Genomic DNA, 18,767 nt, shown 5'->3' on the forward strand with positions numbered 1-18,767 from the left:
GCAAATATGTATGTCTGTGCCTTGACCCCTAACATACTACAGATCCAGTCTGCTAACCAAGGTCTCATCCAGAGAGGGTCACTTCTGCCTCCTGAAAACCAACATGTCTGTGGTATAGTGATGAATTCTCGGCAGAGTCATCTATTTTAAAGCGAAAGTTTGCATTTTGGAAAAAAAAATGAAAGAAAAAAAGCAGCAATAGCATTTCATTTACAAGACAATCAGAAATGCATTTTTCTGTTATTTATACAGAATTATTGTTGAAGCATTTTTAAAGTATATGATATCTAAATGTAATGTTGCACATATTTTTTTTTTTGTTAGTCATTTCCCTGTCAAAACAAATTATCAATGCACCCCTTCTCTCATTGTTATTACAAATGCACCCCCTTGCATATTTATTTTAGCCCAATACTTTCTGAGACACCCTGATCCATCTTAATTGTCCACTCCATTTAAATATCATCTTGTGCCGTGTCCCAGTCATGATGGAAAGCCTGTTTCGGTTGCCAGCTGAGCTCTGGGTGGTGGTGAATGAGATTGCTATTATGCCGACGGTGCCCCGTGGCTGCTGAGCAGTGATAGAAGGGCCTCTTTGGGCAGGCAGAGGGGAACCACTATTAGAACTGTTGACTGCTCAGTACTGTGGCATGTTGAGATAATAGAGGGAAGGACTTTTACTTTAGCAGCCACGCAATTAATGTGATCATACATATTCTGGCATATCCCCTCAATGACTTATTACTTGAGAACAAAGCAGTCTATTTGATCCTTGTTGGCACTGTGCTGTAGCCAAGTGAGAGATACATTCAGAAGGTATTTCATCTTCAAAAGGATTAGCTCCTAATGTGGAAACACTGCAGAACTCCTTGCTGCTGGGAACAACTGAATCATTTACAGCGAGGCAGCGCTTGGCAGAGATGAGCCTGATGTTATAATCTGAAGTCATCTTAGAGTATTATGGCTGCTCAGTTTTGTCTATTTTCATATTTCAGGCTCAGATGTACTTCTTTTCCTCCTTCCTTATTTGGGTATAGCTGTCAGAATTGGCGAGAAAGAGGAAATACATTTGGCCTGTTTGCACTTTTAAGTCGGAACCAAACTGATAAAAGATGGGATGTAATGTTACCTAACGTGTTGGGAAGCCTGCAAATACTACAAACCTAGAAAACTAAATTACTTTACATATAAAGTGGGGAAGGTGAGCAGGAGATTCCAAGTAATAATAAACAAGGACAGTGACAGAATGGCAACTTATAGAAAAGTGCTAAGAAATAATGACTGTTAGCTAAATGCTAAAGTGTTCAAGCTAACATTTTCACAAAAAGTAAGAAATTACACCAGGCAGGAAGTCATTCTCCACACTAATCATGACACACGGTTGCTTATATGCAAGCTACAAGCTAGAGCTACTTTTCAGCTCAAACCTGCCCAAATCCTCAAATGCATGCACTCATGGCTTGTGCCACCATAAACGAATGACTTATTCTAATATTGTTTAAGTGTTTTAATAGATATGCAAAATTTAGCTAATTTACTGAAGTCAGTAAACATACTAGACATGTAAAATGATAGTTCCCATTTGAAATCCTTATGCATGAAAACATTTGTTGTAGAAAAGAATAGAAAAAGAAAGCTGTGGCCCATATTTTGGATCTTGTTTGTATCCAAGGCTGATAGTTGACCTATGAAGTCTGGGAAGCATTGTTTCAGAGGAAATCCATGATGGACATAGAATGTCAAGCATGTGGAAACTTGCCAGCCTCTTCTTGAAATGGTGAATATTTACAGATGTGTCACAGAGATGTCAAAAGTTGCTATAGTCTTCGGTTCTGGTATGAAGCTTTAAAGTATGGCTGTGTCTCAGCAGGGAAGCTCCTCTGAGAATATCTGACTTGGGAAAATGGCAAGAAAGCTTTTGGAGGTGCTGAGGTATGCAGGAAGTGTAGTAAAGTGTTGTGTTTAAATGAGCAAGAGCAGTATGTTGAACTATATGTAATACTGACTTTCAGCCACATGCAAATGTTGAATCTCTATACTCTTTTATTTACATCATATCATATATCAGTGACAGTAAAATTATAGAAGTCAAGAGCTCTGATGGCTCACCTGAAATCCGAACAGTAGCTTTGACTTGGAACATGAATGGTTAGTTCAACCAGGTTGTATTTTTGTTCTCGCTTATAAGATCTATCACTTAAATTGTGATGGCCTCTAACTGTAACTTAAAGATCAAAATAGGGTTATTTTCTGATGCAGTAATAATTCTGTTTCATTATTCTTCCTCAAGGGTCATCAGCTGAGGATTGTGACTGTTTTCTTGAGGCATGCAGCTTTAGTCTCAGCATTTTAGCATGGTATAATTATGTAGCCTACCATGCATATTAATGATCTCATTTACCAGAACCTTATCTTAAAATGAGTCAGATGGAAATGTTGAAAAGTAGGCCAAAGACAGTATTTTTTTGAAGTCAAAGTTACATTAATCACCTAATAAAATCTGTTAACTGGCAAGCAGAGAATCATTGAGAAAGTAAAAACTTCGGGTTTTGTTCTGGAAGGGAAAAAAGCACCAATTGTTAGCTAAGCTTGCGATAGCTGTCCCTAACATATACCATGCACAAATCATAAACAGATATGGTATTCATGGCAGGACATGGTGATGGATGTGCATCTAAACACTATTAGTTTATAAAAGTGCTACAAAGGTTGAATTTTTCCAGGACACATAGCACTACATATTTAGCGCTGTGTGTCCGTGTACGCGTATGTGTAACTGGGTCTGCATACCAGCATAAAAACATCATCCAAGAACTGAATAACAGTAAAACCAACATAATAACTTTGAGCCTGGAAAGCTCACCTTCATCCATCCTCTTCTTCCAATATAATTCAGGGTCACAGTTAGATTTTGGTCTATTCAAACTAGCAAAGGGCAAAGGTGTGTGGTGCATGCTGAACAGGTTGCCAGTCTATCTGAAGGCTAACACAGACATATAGCCAACCATTCACACCAACGGCCTATTTAGAATCGCCTAAAATGTCATTGGGCTGTGAGAGGAAGCAGGAGCAACTAAGCAGACACGGGAGAATATTCAAATGGATTCAAACTCTAGCTACAAGGCAATAGCACTGACCCTGTGGTGTGGTGGAAAAGTCACTATCACCATGATCAAGGGAATAATCAATTCCCAAGGTTCTGTGGAGAAGCCAACACCACTTGGTTTATCCCTTCTAGCTGACGTCCAGTGCTAACTTGAGAGTTTACAGTTATATAAACTCTGGGTTTCATAACCCGATGTACGTCACAAAAAAACCATGATACCAAAACTATGACCCAAGGTATCATGGTAGATGGTGTGTCCAGATGCATAACCAAGATGTATTCTTGTACTTCCTGACCTTGATCTTGAAACGACTATTGAATGACGAGTGTGCTTATTACACAATGACCCCATCCAGTCAGTTTGTGAGAACCTACGATTAATGGAGTTCTGTCTTTTGTTAAATGCTTATAAACTTTAAAGTTGTCTTTATGTTGCTTTAGTAAGGTTGAATCTGATTTGGGCTTGTGGTAGCCTAGTTTAAGCTTCTGTACCAGGGCCTGTCACAGAGTTGTTACACCTGTGGCCAGTCAGTGAATATTTATTGAGCATATTCAATTATAAATGTCTCCGTTTAATAAGCACACCTCGTCTGCATACCTGAGTTACAAAAATATCAGATCACATTTTATGACGAGTTGATGCAGTGAACAAGGTCATTGCAAAGACATAATTTCTTACCATTGTATCTGTTACGTAAAACTTTGTTATAGTAATATGTGACTGTCCATATCCAAGTCTTAGCGTTATATCACAATTTATGTAAAACTATGTGGATGGTCAGTAGAAATAAAAGCATAAACATAAACAAGTGTGCAAAAATATAACAGTCAGTAGAAGAATGTGAATATGAGGGAGACTGGTAGAAAGATGGACACGTAAGGAGAAGTTGTAGTGATCTGTTTATCCAAACCAACAAACAAAGCAGATGAGTGGTAAAGGAGAGTGGTAGAGACGAGTGTTGGGGTGATTAGTGATAGAAGGATAGCAGCAAGAGTGAAAAGGAAGTTGGTAGTGAGACCTGCTGTGATGTGTTGTTTGGAGATGATGGCACTGACAAAAAGACAACAGTTTGAGTTGATGTGTGTGAGTGACCAGAATGGACAAGATCAGAAACAAATTCACAAGAGAGACAACTTTATGTTGAGCAGTTTGGAGATAAAGTTAAAGAAGCAAGGCTGAGATGGTTTGTGTCCTGGCGGTTTGTGTGGCAGGCACAAGTTGGAAACAAAATGCAAGACTTGGAAACAAGTTACAAACTAAAAGGTAGTTTTATTGTTGAGCTTCTTACAAAATAAACATAAAGCAGGTCAGGAAAAAAAATAATTTACAGCTAGGAATCTTTCAGGAGAAAACATGAGCAGGGAGGTAGAATGTGACAAAGAGCCAAGAGAGCCTAAAATGACAATATATACAAACATAAGATAACAAGGAACAGGCAAAAGGTGGCAGAACTGCTGAGACTAATGACGAGACAGAGAACTAGAACTAACCAAAGCACTGGTGACACGAGACTGTCAAAATCATATAGAAAAAATAACTAACACTGACAAAGACATACAAGCTTGACACAGAACATGGACAAACATGGAGACAAGATTGAAAGGACAGAATTGGAATAGAAAAGGGGGGAAAAAACCCAACCGATCATCTAAAGCCGTCAGGGACCCAAAGGCACAGACAACAGGAGCATAGCCATAACAGCATAAACAAAAGGAGTTTTACCAAATCCTGTATAAAAAAGACAGAAGGAACCTAAAGGTCACGAGAGCAAGAGCACAGAACTAAAGGCATGCAACTAAGTTAAAAGCAACTTGTATCAGTTAAGGGAATGAAGACCTATAAACATTAAGAAATAACTAATTCAAGGGGCAAATTTATTAGCAAAAGGTTAGCCATTTTAGGTTGATCTGAAGAAAATCCAAAGTGAGGAAAAAAAGGTACAGAAAGAAACTGAAAACTAACCAGACTCTGAGACCTAATCCTGGAGCTGCGAGACATGAAGGAAAACTGAACTGACACCATGACAAAGGAAAAAGGGAGACTGAGACAATATATACACAGGACGTTGATTATGGGATTATGATTGATTATGGGCAGCATGAGACACCGGTGAATGAAATCACAGAAGATGAGACACAGGAAGCAAAACTAAAGGCAACACAGGAAGAGTGATAACTGAACAGGGAAGACACTGACACATGAATAAACTTAATACAGGTGACCTGACACAGCAGGGAGGACTGCAAAGGGAGGAATTAAACTCTTAAGTTATTGGGAACTAAGAACAAAAGCTAATACACTAGAAATACACAAAGCAGTGTCTCAAAAAACTTAAAAGACTACGTAAACTGACCCAAGACCATGACGTGCTTATCAAAAAATAAAACTACAAAACCCCTAAGCAGCCCAAAAAGTCAAAACCTGGTTCTAGGACAGGTTTGGACACGTGCAGTGGAAGGATACTGGATATACTGGACAAAGAATGCTGAAGATGTTGCTCCCAGGCAGGAGGAAAACGAAGGAGGATGACCACAGAGAAGATTGATGGATGTAGTGAAGGAGGACAGGCAGAGCATTGGTGTGGCAGAGGAGGACAAGGAGACGAGGTCAAATGGAGGCAGATGGTCCACTGTGGTGACCCCTAAAGAGAGCAGCTGAAAGAAGAAGATTCAAGATTCTTCATTTGTCACATGCATAGTTATACAGATATAACACGCAGTGAAATGTGACCTGATTCGCTCCTCGACTGTGCAAAAAAGAGAGACAGAACTTTATATACAGTGAATGAGTATATACAAAGAGGACGTTATGTGCAGCAAGTGGGTGAGTTATATACATTATATAAATAAAGATAAAATAAAATAAAGCAATCTGGAAATTTACAGCTTGTGTACATTGCGTGGGTAGGGTGTTAAAGTGTCTTGTGCTGTTGTAAAGCCAGAAGGATCAGGATGATGTGAGAATGTGGAAAGTCCTGAGGATCCCTGGAGAGACCCTGAACTTCCTCAGTTGTCGTAGGTGGTACAGGCACTGCCCAGCCTTTTTGGACTGGACCTGAATGTGGGCAGACCATGCCAGGTCTGAGGAGATGTGGACACCGAGATACTTGAAGGACTGCACCCTCTCCACTTGAGCTCCATTAGTGGAGATATCATCTGAATTTCAGAAGCGGAACCACTCCTCCTTCACGCCCCCTCCGGCCTCAGGCTATAAAAGCCCCCCTTCACCAATACCTGCTCTTCTCATTTTCGTGCCCCACACTTCCCCGCCATTTTTCCTCTTTTCCTCTCTCCCTTTCCTTCATTCAGTTCTCGTTAGTACATGGGGATCCCCTTCGAGGCCTTCCCCAAACCGCTGCACCAGTTCATACTCCCTCATCGCCCATCGTTACCAAGGATATGGTACCCAGCTAGTGAAATAATAATGGGCTTGTAGTCTCTGTGCTGACTCCTCTGAAGTCCACTACCAGCTCAGCTCCTTGGTCTTGCCGACGTCCAGCTGGAGGTGGTTATGCTGGCACCACGATGCCAGATTCTTCACTTCATCCATGTAGGCCGCCTTATTGTTGTTGGAGATGGCGCCCAACACCACTGTGTCATCAGCAAACTTCACAATGGTATTGGAGCCATGGGTGCCCACACAGTCTGAAGTGTAGAGGGAGTAGAGCAGTGGTGAGAGGACACACCCCTTTGGCGATGCTGTCGGAAACGCACCTACCCATCCTCACCACCTGAGTTCTGCCGGTGAGGAAGTCCAACACCCATGCACACATGCACACAGACGGCTGTTGAGTCCTAGATCCCTCAGCATTGTGAACACTCTACCAGGCACTATTGTTCACAGAAATTCACAGAAGTGTGCAAAAACATTTTTACTTTGGTGGATAAAGGATAATAAAAAAATATCATAAAAATCACAAAATCCATTTCCTCCCAGTATAGATCTAAAACAGAAGGAACAATAGTTGCAGCTTGTTGTAAATAACAGCTTCCTGGTAGTATTTGTTATTTGCAGTGTCTTTAAGTCGAAGCTTTACCACCATGTCTCTTTAGCACTCCCAAAGGCCCGCCCTGCTTTCACCTTCACTTCCCCCGAACAAGCAAACACTGACATCTGTTTTTCCACTACCTCATTATAAAAAAATGAAAAAGGAACATGTTTAGTCCCTTTGGCCAGTATTTTGGGAACTACACAAACACTTTGAACACACACAAAGCCCTCAGTAAAACATTTGCTACTAGGCAACTGTGTACTCCTTGTACCTCTTTCAATTTTATTTAGCATGACAAGTGTTGTGTGGGTAGACCTGGAGTAATATCAGGAGGATTCAGAATCACAAGAAAATAAATGGAAACTGTGTTTACTGCACGAGCACGAGAGTTACTCACCTGGACAGGATGCAGACGTGTGGAGGAGTCTTTCTGCCTCACCTGGGTAACAGATGGTGGAGCTGAGGGCAGTGCAATTAGCCAGATGGAATAAACATTTTATCTCAAATAAAAAAAAGATTGCAATTGCTCAGTTCAAATTCTAAATGTTAAATATGTTTATGCGTGCTTTGCACAATTCTTAAAAACATGCAAAACTAATTTATTAGTATTAATTTTTCCCCACACAATTTTAATGTCGGGGCGCTGACATCTTGAAAGATAAATTTCATTTTACCCATTGACTCGAAACACAAGTTAAGTCAGCAACAACAGCAATAAACCACACTCAGATTTGTCTGTTCAATTCTTCCTCTAAACCAGGAATGTCAAACTCACTTTACAACGAGGGCCACACACAGCCCACTTTGATCTGATGTGGGCAGGACCAGTGAAACTCACCTACACATTTAATCCCTGAGATATTTTAATATAAGAATAAGAAGTGTAGTTTCAACAGTGAGTCTCGGTTTTTCTACATAATAAAGAAATGCTATTGTAGTAAATCCAATAAATCTGTCAGCATAACTCTTTAGGGATACATTATAAATGGTAAATGGCCTGTATTTGTATAGCACTTTTCTAGTCCCTAAGGACCCCAAAGCGCTTTACACAACCTGTCATCCACCCATTCACACACACATCCACACACACATTCACACACTGGTGATGGCAAGCTACATTGTAGCCACAGCCACCCTGGGGCGCACTGACAGAGGCGATTATAAGCAGTAAAATTACAGAAATACATTACTTATTTAATATGATGTAGTCTGAATGGTCAATTGGAATTTCTGTATCAGCAGGATACAGAAATTCCTTCATATTTTATTAAAGCTATCCATTAGGCTGTCTTTGATGGCTAATTCTGGCCCACAGGCCTCATGTTTGACACCACTGATCTAAACTATCTGTTCTACCATTTGGCTTGGATGTGTAGTCTTTTTGTCTTCTGGTCATAGCTAACTCATAGCTAATCCACCTACATTCAGTGTGAGATCACAATATATAGAGAAACGATCACTGACCAAAACCCACTGATCAAAGATCACTGATCAATGGCCATGAGTACCATTCACAGAGAGGAATGGCTGCAATCACAGCATTGTAAGATGGCGAAAGATGTACCCTTAGGCCCCCTCCTCGATTCAGAGATGATCTTTCCCTTTTCACGTAAATGGCCTCCTTGACTCCATGCTCAAACCAGCGTTCCTCCCTGTCCAGGATGTGTACATCCTCATCCTTGAAAGAGTGTCCACTGGCCTGTAGGTGTGAATAGACTGCAGAGTCCTGGCCTGACAAGGTAGCTCTTCTGTGTTGTGCCATCCGCTTAGCCAGAGGTTGTTTGGTTTCCCCGATGTATAAATCCTGGCAATCCTCCTGGCACTTAACAGCGTACACTATGTTACTCTGTTTGTGTCGGGGGACCCGATCCTTGGGGTGGACCAGTTTTTGGCGCAGCGTGTTTTGGGGTTTAAAAGCCACAGAGACCCGGTGTTTAGAAAAAATGCGTCTCAACTGCTCCAATACTCCTGACACATATGGGATCACTACAGGTTTTCGCTTGGGCAGCGGTTGTCCTTCTCTCCTGGATCGGCTGGAGCTTTCTTTAGGTGCCTTTCCAGCTTTGACAAAAGTCCAGCTGGGATAACCACATTTACTCAGGGCCTTCTTGATGTGATGTTCTTCTGCTTCCCTGACCGCTGTGTCAGTGGGGATGGTGTTCGCTCTGTGTTGTAGCGTCCTAATGACGCTGTTTATAAGATTTGGGGAAACCTGCAGTCAGCTGAGACTGAAGAAGTCACTTGGATGAATGACGAAACGTTTCTCCCACAAAACGCCACATGCAGATGAACAGAATCAACTTTTTGGAGACCCATATTTGACTGTTTCCTCCATTTCAACTTATCATTCCACTCAGTTAATTATGTAACACATCTATCATCTACTTTCCTTTTATTTTTCTGTTTAAAAACACAATTGTGCATTTGATGATGCATTTATGTGTTCTGTTCTCTTGGTGATCTTTTTGGCATATCTGGCTGTTTACTTACTATTACACTTTTAATTAGTATTTTCATCATCAAGAAAAATCTTACATAATAAATTCAATTCAATTTTATTTATATAGCTCCAACAGCAGTCACCTCAAGGCATTTTATAATGCAAGTTTAAAACCCTGTAATAAACAACATAGAGATCAGATGACAACAATCAGAAGACCCCTTATGAGAAGCACTTGGTGACAGTGGAAAGGAAAAAAGCCCTTTTTATAAGGAAGAAACTTCCGGCAGAATCAGGCTCAGGGAGGGGCAGCCATCTGCCACGACCGGTTGGGGGTGAGCGGAGGGTGACAGGACAACAGACATGCTGTAGAAAAGAGCCAGAGATCAATAATAACTAAAAATCAAATGCAGATTGCTGTAGAAACACACAGACAGTGAAAAAAGGTGGGGGAAGAAGAAACACTCAGCCGCCCACAGCAGCTTAGACCTTATTGCAGCATAATGAAGGAAGGGTTCGCGGTCATATACGCTTTTTCAAAAAGGAACGTTTTCATCCTAATCTTTAAAGTAGAGCGCTCTAATAGGTATTTTGCAAAGTTATCTGTATGTCAACAGCACTATATGCATGACAATTTGTACTGTGCACAAATGTATCACTTTACCCGTGTGTGTGTGTGTGTGTGGTTGAGGAAGCGCTTAGGCATTAAAGACAGGGAGAGGGAAGAAATGCATATTCATCAGGCCTCGCAGCCAGAAACAGTGTTGGGGCACAATCTCTGCAACGAGTGCAGGTTAAATAACTGCAGCTAACTCAATATGTTACAGCGGGACAAACATTTATGAACTTCGCCCATAGACTTGCCTCATGGTTACGCATCACAGGAAGAGAGAAGGGAAGCAGTGATTCCTGCATACATTTGCATTTGGTTGGGGGCTGGTGTTCAAGCCCACCCTACCGTTTCGTTTTACCTCCATCTTGAACACTTATTTACTTCAGCTGGCTAATCTTTTACTTAATAAAGATCTGTTAAATAGGCTGTCTTAGGAGGGCAAATCGGTGCATCGTGATTGTTTTGGTGCACTTTGCCAAGTTAATACCGTGTGACTGGCAGGGAAGTGTTGCATTTGTGCTATGTTATGTTGCAGCTGTGTTGCAGTCATTAACACAAAGCTCATGCACTATCCTGCCTATTAACCTGTTGTACATAAGGGCTATTTTCCAATACGTTTCCACATGTCAACTTACTGATTTTAACCACTAGATGGCATTCCTGTATTGAGAGCAGGAAACAGCCTCAGTCTGAAACCGGAGGCAGGGCTGCATGAAATCAGACCTCTCGGTTCATGCTGTTGACACTTAAAGCCACTACCAACTATGTTATGTCATGCATTAACATAACTGTCTGTTTTCATATCGTAGGTGAACAGGAGTAGCCATTTCTGTCGCTTTTTCCAACTCCCAATGTTTCTTTTATCCAGGATTTTGATTTCTGTCACACTGAAAGGGAACCCAGAGGAGTCCTCTGAATGCTTCTCCATTTTAGAAGTCACATTTGCACACTTGGACCATATGCTTAGAGCCTTTCCAAGTCAAGTGCACATTTGCAGGCTGAGATTCCCAGAGCTCATCTGGTGAAAACAAATGAAACTGGTGACAGATTGATTTTCTGGAGCATACAGTCAGTGCACTGAATTCCTACTGAGGGAATGTAGAGTTTAAAATGAGAAATTGTACTCAGGCAAAGCCAGGATTTGAATCCCTTGCCATGCAAGGAAAATTAAGACCATAAACCATACCTCATAGATAAATATGCACATGTTGGAGACTGTAGAAATGTGAAACAGCATAGGGTAGGGTTGTGAAACTGACAAAAGAAATTAACAAATTTTATGTTGGCTAAAATGCTTAAGATGTGGGTTAAGCTAGAGCAGTGTGCAGCACATGGCTGATGCGCAATCCCAGAGCAGCTTGGCTAATTGTGGTTGGCGAATGGTGGTTACGGAAAAGAGAAATTCTTGCTTAGGGGAAGCGGGAGAAACAAAGTTGGAGACTTGAAACGAGAAAGAAAAAGTGTTGTAAAAGATAAACACAAACTTTCACGTATGATGAAAAGTTACGATTTGGATAAGAAGTGAGCAAAAACATGAATCACCAACAGAACAATAGATAAGAGATGCAGTTAAAAAACAACGATACTGTCACAACTATTCCATGCTTCTTTTCCACATTGTCACAGCTACAATTGCACATATTTTACATCTATCTATCTATCTATCTATCTATCTATCTATAAAATATTACATATTTTTTAGTCACCCTGAGTTGTGTTTTTTTTTTTAAAGTCAGACAGGGTTTGCTAAAACCAACAATCAACCACCAACAAATTAATAGCATTGTTTTTAATTTATGAAATGAAAGAGAAAACAAAAACACTATATTAATTTAAAAACAAATAAAGTATAAATCAAATAATAAAAAGAATTAAATTATAAAATAATAAATAATAACAAAATAATAATCAAATATAATAATAATCACATAAAACAGAAAAAGAACAAAAAATAAAATCCCTTTTTAATTTCTTATCTGATTATTGTAATTACTTATAAATTGTTTAAATTAATATAATTATTTAAGGACCAAAAGTTGATATAAAATCCACAGTACTAACAGTAATAACCTGCTGCCCACCACTATATTAAGATGCCACCAATTTATATTTATTTTTACTTTGTGGCAAGAAAGTAGCCACATTTAAACATGTAACAACAGAAAATATAACCATATGTATTTCATTTCATTTAAATCAACTTCTCTTTACATTTTAATTTTTTAAAAAAAGAAGACGGGTGGGTACATGACATTGTACTGTATATTTTCCATTGCAGTTTCCGTTCTCTTTGCAAAGTTTGTCAAGTGAATCTACCGTTTACAGGATCAAAAATCCCTTTTGACCTATAGCGGCAGTGAACACTGGTTATTGGCAGCTGTGTGGGATTTAACAGACCCAGAACAAACACCTCCTGTAGCATAATCTACTTGTTGCAATCCTATCTCTCCATCCTCACTGGTCCTTGGCCCACCATGCCGTCCCCAGCTGTCCTGTCCTCTCTCTCCACTAAAGAAGGGAGAAGGAAGGGGCTGGAGGGGAGGGGAGGGTGCTGGCTGGTTCTAGCCCTCCCTCCTTGTCTGCCTGGCTGTTGTACTAACATTGATGTTACATACTGCAACGGCAGCTTCTTAGGCCCTCATAATCCACCGGATTGTTGCATTAAAACCGTCACATGATGCTTTGCTCTCTTGCAGTTGTGCTGCGTTGCGTCATCATTAGAGGAAGCTATAAATAACAAGGAGAGACTGCGGGGGTGGGAGGGGAGATACGGGGGAGGGTTGTCAAATACATAGAACAACACAGATTGGCAGCTTTTGGCTCCCTCCAAAGCCAGAGCGCAGCTTTGAGTTAGAGAGCGCAGTAATATCCAAACTTACCTGACTTAGGCATTGTGATGGCACGCATCACAATTCCAACAAAGGATTTGATGCATAAAGGAATTCAGCAGCGCAGCAGGGGCCAATACTTGTGTCGAGAAAACAAGTTAAAGGGAATATTCAGACACGTCACTCACCGAGATGTCAAAGTCCTTTTTTCTATTCTTTTCTTTCTTTCTTTTTGGCACAAGAAGCTAGCTCATAGTGTCACATCACAGACTGAAATTCAGGTGTGGATGTGTTGACAGTAAGCCACTGTGAAATAGCAGAATGGGGTTGAGCTCAGTAAAATAGGTTGGGTTTTTTGTTCATTACTTTTATGTACTTAGAGGGGGATGTAAGTCTTCAGAGGTCTTTTTGGGGAAGCTGAGCGATAGCTATTGGCTGGAAGGCATCCTCTGTATAGGGAGACATATGCTGAGGCACAACACAGCTATGACAAGCAAGTAAACCAATAGAGCTGTTTTTGTTTTCCTATGTTTGGAGGCCCTATGCACTGCATTATCACACATCATATCCTGTGCCCGCCAGGCAAACAACTACAGTACAAGTCTGTGTAAGTGTAGCAGGCTGGCTCTTCCAAGGGAATAATGTAAGATGACACAGCAGCAATGCTTAACATGCGTATATGTCACTATATGCACACTTGGAACACCAACATTAACCTTTATATATTATATAACCTTGGGATTAAGTAATAAATACATTATTACTGAAAGACAAATGAATAACACTGATTATCCTTCATCCTGGCACCTATTAGTGGGTGGGATATATTAGGGAACAAGTGAACATTTTGTCCCCAAAGTTGATGTGCTACAAGCAGGAAAAATGGGCATGAGGATTTGAGCGAGTTTGACAAACGCAAAAGTGCACTGATGCATGGGGGGGGGGGGGGGGGGGGGGAAGCAAAGGCTGGCCTGTGGTCATGTCCAACAGATGAGCTATTGCAGGTTAAATTGACAAAAAAAGTTCATGCTGGTTTTGACAGAAAGCTGTCAGAATACACAGTGCCTCACAGTTTGTTGTGCATAGGGCTGCAGACCAGTCAGAATGCCCACTCTGACTCCTGTCCACTGCCAAAAGAGCCAACAATGAGCACACGAGCAGAAGAACTGGACCACAGAGCAGAGGAAGAAGGTGGCCAGGTCTGATGAATCATGCCTTCTTTTACATCACGTGGATGGCCATGTGAAAGTGCATTGCTTATCTGGAGAACACCTGGTACCAGCAGGATGCACTATAGGAAGAGGGCAAGCCAGTGGACGCAGTGTGATGCTTTGTGCAATGTTCTGAAACCTTGGGTCCTGCCATCTATGTGGATGCCATTTAATTATCAGTTATTATTCATCTCTAGGTCCTTTGTTAATCCCCTAAACCCAAATGTTCACATCAGATGTCTGCCCCTTCCTGAGCCTGATTTTGCTGGAGATTTCTTCCTGTTAAAAGGGAGTTTTTCCTTCCCACTGTCTCCAAATCACTTGTTCATAGGGGATCATATGATTGTTGGGGTTTTCTGTTTTCTTTGTGTTATTATAGGGTCTTCACCTTACATATATAAAGTGCCTTGAGGCAATTAAGTTGTTACGATTTGGCACCATAAAAATAAAATGGAATTGAATGTTACTTTGATACGTACCTCCTACCTTTTACCTACAGTAAAAGGAGACCAACACAATATTAGGCAGGTGGTCATTTGTTGTGCCTAACCGGTGTAGCGTAGTGACTGCTCAGTTCAACAGTGTTGCTTTTTAGCCTGTTTTGTATTGTTTTGGTTTTCTGTTAAAGAGGAATGGTGGAGACAGAAATAAAGCTACATAAACAGTGAATGTGAGTCTGGCCTGCTTTCATGAACAGAAACAAAGTAATTGAAATTTCGGTCTCAAAAAGAACAGAAAAAAAACATGTATGGAAAAAAAAAAGTTACACGATAGTGAGACTGAGGCTAACTTTACCAGTTTTCTCAAGTAACAATGAAACAAATGTAATATTACACTTTGTAAAGGCCTCAATGCTCCTTCAGTTCTAAAGTTGTCTTTATGTCCAAGTGGCTGCATTCATGCAGAGCTTCGGCTTGTTCTTAAGATATCTGCTAGCCTTTCTCCTGTAAGTCCAGAGTATTCTTATCACATTGAAGCTGTGCTCTTGTATGCACAGAGTAAAAATTAAGCAATCATCAACCCTGAGAGACGTAAAGAGATGAAATCAAACAATCTGTGCTTGCAAAGAGCACAGCTGCTGTTATTGAGGACAAACAAATGAGACAAATAGGATCCATCAGGACCATGATGAATCCTTAAACACATACAAAGTGATAATCAGACAGTCTGTGTTAAGCTTCTATGGGTTTTTTTTTTTTCATTTTTGCTGATATGAGCAAGTCATAGGTGACTCATAGCGAGTGTTGATGGTACATTTCTTTAGGTGTCCCAGTAAGACAGTATGACATTAACAGCACAATAAAGGGTTAAATGTGATTGGTTGATCATTCATTTCTTATATAGACCTGTGATTTCTGTCCTCTCTTTATCCAATATGAAAAAGCCCAGTGTAAAGATTCTCTACAGAATGCATAAAAAATATTGTAAAACAGACCGTCTACAGTAACAGGAAGAAAACAGTAAAGAGTAAAAATACATAGGCATAGAATAAGCAGCAGAGTTAAACGTTAACAAAATGATTCACACAGTCACTGGCCACCTAGTTAGGTGTACCTGTTCAACTGCTTGTTAAGGCAAAGAGCTAATACATAGCTCACATAGCAAAACAGGATTGTTTAAGCATGTAGACATGTTCAAGACAAGTTCAAGTTCAAACCGAGCATCAGAATGGGGAAGCGAGGTGACTTAAGAGAGTTCGAATGTGGCGTGTTTGTATTTCACAAATTGTAATCTACTGGGATTTTAACACAGCCTTGTCTTTTTTTTTTACAGAATGTCTGAAATGAGAAAAAATATGTGTGAGCAGCAGTTCTTTGGACCACGTTGATGCTAGAGGTCAGAGTAGATTAGCTAAAGGAAACAGTAACTCAAATAAAGACTCATCACAACCAAAGTATGCAGAAGAGCATCTCTGAAGACACCAAACCCAAACCTTCAAGCAGATGGGCAGAAGACCACATGTGCCACTCCTGTTAACTAAGAATGGGAAAGTCTACAACAGAAGACAGGAAAAATGTTGCCTGAGCCTTAATTTCTGCTGTGACATTTGGATGGCTATGTCAAAACCTGGCATAACAACTCGGATCCATCCTGGAATTATTGGAACAACATTCTTTTCTGTCATTATCTGAAACGTCACACTCAGATCTTACAACATTCCCAGAAACATCAGGAACAGATTCAGTATCTTCCTGCCATATGATGCATTTACCACTAATGCAACCTGGAGGCTTTGCATTAATTACTCTCTGGAATAGGTGAGGTTCACTATAAACATTCATTTCATCAGTAATAGTTCAGACTTTTCATAAAAAGTGCATATTTTAAATAGTGACATCAGTGTGATATCATCAGGACTCGCTGTATTCTGAGGAGTTCCACCTTTATAGGTTACGTTACAGTGTTTATAGATGTTTATAGATATATTCAGATAGATGAATGGATTTGCATGTGTAAAGCCAGTGGTCGTGACGTTGGCACTGGAGTAAATTACCTTCCACTGCAGCAAGCCTGAGATGCACTCTCACACACACACACACACATTTCACGGACACCCATTAGAAATGTAGCTTCCAAGAAACCAAGTGATGATATCTAATAAGAAGTTTTGCCCACCTCTTTCTGTCTTTTCTTCCTCTTTGATCTCTCCACCTCCCTCGCCGTGTCTTTCTTCTCATAAGCCTCAAACTATCCGTCCCGCTTTCCCCTCCACCCACCGCCCCCTCCTCACCACCCCGCCTTTACTCTGCTGCTCCCTCTCGCTCTCCCCACCCCGCGAATCTCTAGCATGTTATTTAAGCCAAGGACAACATTAGCATGACGATCACAGCCTTCTATCACAAGTCTTGTCTGACAAGACAAGAGGAGGAGGAGGAGGGGGGTAGAGCTACTAAACGTGTGGGGAGTAAGGGAGGAAGCCAAAGGCATATAAACGGTATAACATGGTCTGAGAGAAATCAAAGACATTCTTGATTAAGTAAGACAAAGTAATACAAGTCTCTACACACCAGAGGAACATTGTTTACGTGCCATACGTTGTTAGATCTACATGAGAGATAGCAAAAGATAACAGCAATTTTGACATGTGTTAAGAGACAGGCTTACAAAGAGACTCACAAATCATGCCCCTGTTCATATGTACACGATACAAGCCCCTCAGTAAAATCTAATTGTACTGCATGTATGGTTTCCGTACCATACATGAAGCGTATTTCTTTGCAGCGGCACATAAGCATTTCTCTTCACATCTCCCACTCTTCTTCTTTGGCTAATACTCCTACTTATAGGCCTATTTATTACAACAGGAAATTAAAACACTGTTAATTGTATCATAAACACACATCTGTGTTGCTAAAATCAGATTAATTTTTAATGAAACAGCTGCCTCCCCGGGCCAATTTCTCCCTTTGCCAAACCTCCATGGCCTCACCTACCACGGCCTTCAGTCTTTAAGCCTCACGGTGAATCATCCATGTGCTTTATTGACTCTTTGTTGAGCACTTAAAAAATCACACACACACACACACACTTATTTATTCAAAGACACGTTCAAGCGTCATATACAAGGATGGCAGCTACTCATTTGGCACTGCAGCACACAAAATAATTTGGTTTCCTTAAAAGATAGAGGCTCGAGACATCCATTACTCACCTTTCATAACACCCTGCAGTACTCATGTTAAGCCCGGGTCCTCACAGCCAACAGAGAAGGAGATTGGGGGGTTTGATATTTCACATGGCTTTCAGTCACACGAATAATCTGATGGTTGTGAGGCTGAAGAGCGAGCTGTGTGGCCTTGGAAAGGAAAAAAAAATCCAGCTGCATATTAAATGTGCTCAGGCGTTTCACGGCCTGTCAAATCAGGGTGCCGTTTGTGATGCGCGGAAGACACAGTGTCTCATTTCCTGCAAGATATGTGCACGTGCAGATGCCTGTGCATGTATGTGGACAAAAGTCTGGGCATGCACCACATAGACACACATCCTCGCACAGCAGCAGCAGCAGCAGGAACAGCAGTCAAGCCTGTTATCACTTGATTCCTCCCCCACGGTGAGTCCAAAAGACATCTCAATTTTCATCACGCTGGCAGAAGTTATAAAAGAGAATTATGAAGAAGAAGAAAAGGGAAAAAAAACAGGCTTTTGCGATCACTTGGATTCATCTTCACATATGTTAAATGCACTTTCACACACATGCACACAGGTGGCAGGCACACAAACACAAAGCCAAAGAGGCGCTCGTCCGTTGCATGGTGAAAAAATACATTTATTGGAATCTGTGTCAATGTAGAAAAAATTGAAAACTGGCTTTAGGTTTTGTCACAGTACCACAGGTGAATATTCCAGCAGGCGCCTGGTGAGCCGAAACGAAGCCAGCTAGCTTGTTTGGGGCAGTACATCTGTTACTGATGGCGACAGAGAAGGTGGCCTATGGCGGCCAGTGATACCAAACACACCGTCTCACAGACACTGAAAAGCTCGGGCTGCTCCTAAAACACACCACCAGCAAATGCACACGTTGTACAGCAATTAACCTAGACCGATGTTCTCTCGGTTTAATGTGGGATGATTTTGTT

This window comes from Neolamprologus brichardi, chromosome 13 (genome assembly GCF_056152115.1).
Source record: "Neolamprologus brichardi isolate AB-2024 chromosome 13, ASM5615211v1, whole genome shotgun sequence".
NCBI classification, from domain to species: domain Eukaryota; kingdom Metazoa; phylum Chordata; class Actinopteri; order Cichliformes; family Cichlidae; genus Neolamprologus; species Neolamprologus brichardi.